This window comes from Bidens hawaiensis, unplaced genomic scaffold (genome assembly GCF_021521415.1).
Source record: "Bidens hawaiensis isolate Kalapana, Puna unplaced genomic scaffold, B.hawaiensis_p1.1 tig00067848_1, whole genome shotgun sequence".
In the NCBI taxonomy this organism is placed as follows: Eukaryota; Viridiplantae; Streptophyta; class Magnoliopsida; order Asterales; family Asteraceae; genus Bidens; species Bidens hawaiensis.
The window spans coordinates 56,421-62,939 of NW_027502031.1; the positions used below are offsets into that span (position 1 = coordinate 56,421).

The 6,519-nt window shown below is 36.1% G+C and overlaps 1 pseudogene; it reads left to right on the forward strand.

Annotated features, from left to right (window-relative positions):
- The first annotated feature begins 1,014 nt into the window (after positions 1-1,014).
- LOC143605080 (uncharacterized) lies at positions 1,015-4,529 on the forward strand (annotated as a pseudogene).
- The last annotated feature ends 1,990 nt before the right edge of the window (positions 4,530-6,519 follow it).

Genomic DNA, 6,519 nt, shown 5'->3' on the forward strand with positions numbered 1-6,519 from the left:
TAGGATTTGGATGGGCGTAGAAGTGTTCATCGGATTTGATAACACATTATTCAGAATTAAAAATTTTAGGATGCTATCCGAAATTTGATTCAATCCAAATTAGAGATATTTTATTAGATAAATTCGGATTCGGATAAAATCCAAATAATCATAAATTAATGGAATAATACTAAATCAACCGAATAACAATTTTTTCTAATTTTTGGCTCATAACATTTTATTAGTTTGGAATCGCACTAACCATACACAACAGAAAAATTCAAAGTTTAAACTTTAAACACTACTCTACGTAAACATATAAAACAGGAAAATGCCATTAAAAAGATGTAATTTATTCGGATTAAATGGATATCCGAATAATCCAAGCAATCCGAATTTTAAAATGGATATCCGAATAATCCAAGTAATCGGATTAAATGAATTAGTTATTCGGGTGAATATGATTAGAACAACCAAATAAGAATTCTTATCAAATTTATTTCGGTTTTGGTTCGGATATCAATTTTTTTTCCCCGAAATTCGATCTTTTCAAATTCCCAATTTCCCGTACACGGAGATTACAGTTACCTGAAAGGGACGCAATGCCGCCACGTGTAATCCAGGCTGGCATTCCACGGAATCAACAATCAAAACAACAAAAATGGCGTTTTTGCTGCTCCCCTTCTCTCTCTCCATCTGCATCTTTCCTATTTCGTACACACACATTTCTCACCACCACTCATTTCATTTCAGGTTCTTCATTCTTACATGTTCCATTTCCATTATGTTAGATTTAATTGTATCGTTAGGGGGCTGATCAAATCAGGAATGTTGTTTGTCATATGAAATCATCAGGGTTTTAACGTAACCAAATGAACATAACCTCCTCTCCGGGTTCACTACGGAACCCTCGCGTTAAGATCTTATGCAGTTTTAATGGTACCATATTACCCCCCCCCCCCCCGCAGGACGGTATACGTAGGCGGTGAGTCACGGATACTGAGTGTTCCCAGAGATATCGGATTTGACGAATTGATGGCAAGGATGAAGGAGTTGTTTGAGGGTGTTAGTATTATGAAATATAAGCAACCAGATGAGGATCTTGATGCTCTTGTGTCGGTTGTCAATGATGACGACGTAACCAATATGATGGAGGAGTTTGATAAGTTGGGGCCCCACGATGGGTTCGCGAGACTGCGAGTGTTTTTGTACTCAAGTTCGGAACTTGACGACCCGTTACAGTTTCTTGATGTCGATGGTAATGAAAGGAGATATGTAGATGCGTTAAACAGTCTTAACGACTTTCAAATAACAGATGATGTGCAGTATTTTGACCCGATGGCACCGGTTAACTTGCATCACTTAACTATCCCTCATTTGAGTTCACAGAGCCCGGTTTATTACTCCCCGAGGCATCAATCTCCGCCTTCGTGTGCATGTTACCACGGACCTTATGCTGGTGACTCAGACCGAATATATGTTAATCAGTATTCACCGGTTGACCACCAGTCCCGATCGCCAGACAATGTTCCTTGGTTGCCTAACAACATGCTTCATGGTACCAACATGTTTGATGGAAACAATGTTTGTGACCACTGTCCCCCTCCGTTTCCCCAGCCGTTTTACCTTAAAGATTCGGCTATTGCAGTGGGTCCCACCGCATATCCAGATACCCACCCGCCTTATGTGCGTCACAGGCACGAGTTTACGAATAATGGGAATTTTCCATATGCTTATGGGCCCTCGAATTCAAATTCTTTATGGAGAGATATTCAAAGTCCGGTTATCGGGTCTCCATCTAACGAAGCATCTATTTCACCTCAAGAAAATGGTGTTTTGAAAAGTCCATTAGTGGAATCACCTCCTAAGTTAACCGGTTATAACGGGGTCGACATTCCAGATTGTTACCCTGTACGCCCGTTAAAATTGATCCCAAAATCTTACAATGTAGAGGATCACCACATGACTTTTGAACCCGTTCAGTCTACTGCTAACTTGATAAACTCAAACCCTAACGAATCTGTAGTCAGGTATGACCGATCGCCAGCTTTAGTTGACCGAAAAGCTCATGGGCCCGAGTCATTGATCAAGACAGAGGGAAGCCAGTTGAATGCTGAAGTGAATGTTGAATGTGTTCTTCATTCTCCTGAAAAGGAAGAAATTAAAATTGAGAGATTGAATTATATACCCGAAATTGTTGAATCGGTTAAAAAAGTGGCTTTAGAAAGTGGTGATGAAGAAAAAAATGATGCTAAAGAAAATACTGAGAAATCTGCTGAGGTCAATGAGGAAACAACCCATGAGTTGGATGTTGCGGTGAGTAAACTACTGTTTTACCCTCATAACATTTTGATGCGAATTAGTATTTATTATTAATTATTAATTAAACATTTTAGGATGCACCCGAGGATTTGGAGTTGGATTCTGATACTGGAACCGAAAGCAATTCCAAGATTGAACAAACGAAAGCCGAAGAAGAAGCTGTTGCTAAGGGACTGCAGGTTCAGTTTCACTTTTATTATTGTTAAAATGTTTAAAAATAGCTTATATTTTATATTGTTAATATTTATGTTTAGACCATAAAGAATGATGATCTGGAGGAAATACGCCAGCTAGGATCCGGCACATATGGAGCAGTTTACCATGGAAAGTGGAAGGGTTCGGATGTTGCAATTAAGAGAATCAAAGCCAGTTGCTTTTCCGGAAGCCAGCTGAAAGGGAACGCATGGTAATATTTATACAGTCAAATTGTTTTTTTATTAAATTTGGTCATAATTTACAATTATTGTTTTTTGAATACAGATTGCAGATTTCTGGAAGGAGGCTTTGATGTTAAGTTCATTGCACCACCCAAATGTTGTATCGTTTTATGGGATAGTTCGTGACGGGCCTGATGGTTCGTTGGCTACCGTGACAGAGTACATGATTAATGGGTCTTTAAAACAGTTCTTAAAGAAAAAAGATAGGTACAAACTTTTGTCACTTTTTAGATGTTTGTAACTGTAACGTTTTTGGTATAGGTGTCAATCGTGTCGGGTTGGCGGTTGAATCGTTAACCCTTACCCGACCCAACCCGACCCATATATATATTTATGTCAAAGACAACTCTAATCTCGACTAGTTTAAAATTGTGTACCTTGAACATGACCCCGCTTATCTAAAGAGGTTGGCAGGCTATAAACTGGTTATAATTGAGTTGTAAATTTGTTAAATGGGTTGTAGCATACAACCAGGGTTGTACGGGTCGATCTGTTTAATTACATAGGTTGACGGGCCAATGGGGTGACATGTTTAACTAATGGGTTACACATAACCCGAAAACAACATGTTTGCTAAACTTGTTGGATATGACAACACAAATCGTGGTTATCTTCATGTCGTGTCGGGTTGGCTGGTTGAATCGTTAACCTGGACACCACTCATTTATATAAACGAGTCAAACATGTTGACGGTTTTGACAGGCTGTAAACCGGCTATAATCAAGTTATAAGCAGGTTGACGGGTCGATTTGCTTAGCCAAAATCAATTGGGCTGACAGGGAGACATATTTAACTAAACAGGTTACACTGATCAAACCAACACGACCTGTTTATTAAACGAGCTAGATATGACAACCTGATGAGTTTAGTTGGTTTTTGGTTGTCTAAAATATAAAACTATCTTTTTGGGCAGGACTATAGATCGGCGTAAAAGATTAATAATAGCCATGGATACTGCTTTCGGAATGGAATATTTGCATGCAAGAAACGTTGTTCACTTCGACTTAAAATGTGAAAATCTGCTGGTTAATATGAGAGATCCACACAGACCAATTTGCAAGGTATCTATGTGAACTTAGATAAACAACTATATACATGCATCCATACTTGTTGCATATAAATGTTAGTTCTATAAATATTTTAGATAGGAGATCTCGGCTTATCAAAAGTGAAACAACACACGATGGTATCCGGTGGTGTTCGTTGGAACCCTACCGTGGATGGCACCTGAGCTTCTTAGTGGAAAAAAATCACATGGTAACAGAAAAGGTATATTATTATTACCTTATAACACAATATTTTAAGGTAATTTGATATATTGTTGGCATTTTCTCTTTTCAAATTAGATTGATGTTTATTCGTTCGGGATGGTCATGTGGGAGTTGCTGACCGGAGACGAACCTTATACAAATATGCATTGTGCTAATGTAATTGGTAAGCGTTAAAAGGATTGTTCGCTTTTAGTTTTATAACGTTGCTTAAGATGTAGGGAATATGATACTTGTACAGTTTGTATATTTTATGGCTTGCTTGGTTATTAATAGGAGGAATTGTGAACAACATGTTGCGTCCTACAATACCGACATGGTGTGATCCTGAATGGAAGTCATTAATGCAAAGTTGCTGGTCAGCTGATCCACAAGATCGACCGTCTTTTTTGGAAGTTTCTAGGAAACTAAGAACCATGGCTGCAGCAATAAATGTCAAATGATATGTATAATGCTTCAGATTTTTATCCTATGATTTGGGTCGTGCTTTATTTCCTGCGGGTCAAGTCAAGAAATTCGATTGAAGTGGCAATGGGTCGAAAGTCGCTCAAGGTGCAGTTTTATTTTTTATACAAACCACCTTCAAATCTTTTCGTCTTAAGGATTTAGTTTATTAATATGATAGCATAGTTTTTGTAAACCTATTTAATTATTAAAATTACACATTTAAAAAAAATTATTTATGTGTATATTTATGAACATCATCTTGGTTTATGGACACACTCATAGTTGTGTTTGTGTGTAACAAGCTGGGAGCCTGAGCGGCGAGCCTGAGCTCGTCTAAGCTAGTTTAATTTAAGAAAGTTTTAGCTTGACTTGCCTTATAATTCTTTAAGTCCTAGTTGGAATAAGTTGTGAAGCTTGAGCTCGACTCATACCCTAGTTTCTATCATTATTAAAAATTTAATTTTTCTTTATCATGGAGTTATGCTAAAAAAAAGTCACTAGGAGACGTCCACATCATGTTCAAAATGGGTGGACGTAAAATACGTAAAAGCTAAGAAAAAGGTTTGGAAGCAAAGTTTGAATTAAGACACTCACCATCCTGGTGCATTATTAAACACGGTCAATCAACAACTTTAAAACTTTATTTTTTTGAAAAAAGAAAAAAGAGCCTGTAACAAATTGTATACTCATATTGAAGAAAAAATCATCGATTTATTGGTATAATTTTTGAAAAATATAATGACGAATAAAAGAAGTATTCTATATTCTAAAAATATGATAAAAACCGGTTAGAAGTAAACAATTATAATTATCGACAACTGAGATTTCCTATTCGTTTACTGTCTCATTGAAATGATGTAACTAGTTAGTGGTAAACAATTATAATCACTTAATCCTAGTCTTTTTTTTTTTTATTTTTTTTATAGAGTTATTATCAATGGTTTAAGTATCTCTTATGTTTTTAGACACAATTGTCTTTTTATTAGTTATTTTATTATACTTTATACATAATTATGTAATTATATACTATTATATAAAATAAAAATGATAATATTTATATAAATACTAAATAACGCTCGTGAAGTTCACACTCCAGCTCGTTTAGTAGATAAGCTTTAATTTATACTCGAGCCCATGCTACTTTAAACTCGGCTTGTTTCGAGTTTTTTAGTAGCCAATCCTGAGTAGTATACAAGTGACTTGACTCGTTTATCACTCTACTCAAATTGTGTAAAGTGTATTAGGACACGATGAAGATAAAATACGATTGATTGTTTATTTAAGCTTAGTGTTGTTGACTTCTATACATTATATTCCCTCACAACATCTATTATAAATACATGAATTAATAAATATATCCGATTACATTCGATATAAGAAAACTTGAGAATTGTTATGTTTGTTTGGATGGTTATTGACTTAAGAAGACAAATCCAAAAGGGTCAAATTCCCTGACATCACTAACTGCTCTAAACCTTCATACCTACTATACGCGGTTTGACTTTTGTTTACAAGTCAATATGTCGTTTCCTTACACGTGCCACCATACAAAACCAATTGAAACAAACCAATAACCAATTTTGCAATAATCAATTTCGCTTTAATCAATTTTGGAAGATTGTGTAATACTTAATTGGCTTATTCTTTTTAATGATCAACCAATAAAGTCCGGTTAACCGAGGTTAACCAATGACAAAAGTTGAGCCTCATAAGCTCACTATCATTGACAAGCGCTAGCTAACCCAAGCTCACTATCTCTTGTTTCGAGGAAAACCAGATTGGGATCGAATTCAAACTTGAGATCTTACGGTCTCCAGCACAAATCATCACCCCCCCCCCCCCCCCCCCCCTCTTCAATACCAGTTAAAGCCAAAACTCGTTGACACTTAACAATGCTTATAAATTATTTTTTTTTATATTTTTATACAAATATATTTGTATGAATTTCACAAACCAGTCTATTAGGGGACTTAATTACAACAATTTGATTGTGGAGTCATCTTGCTATCAACGAGGAACATATAATGCGAATTTAATCCATCGAAGTTGTATTTGAGTGATCAACG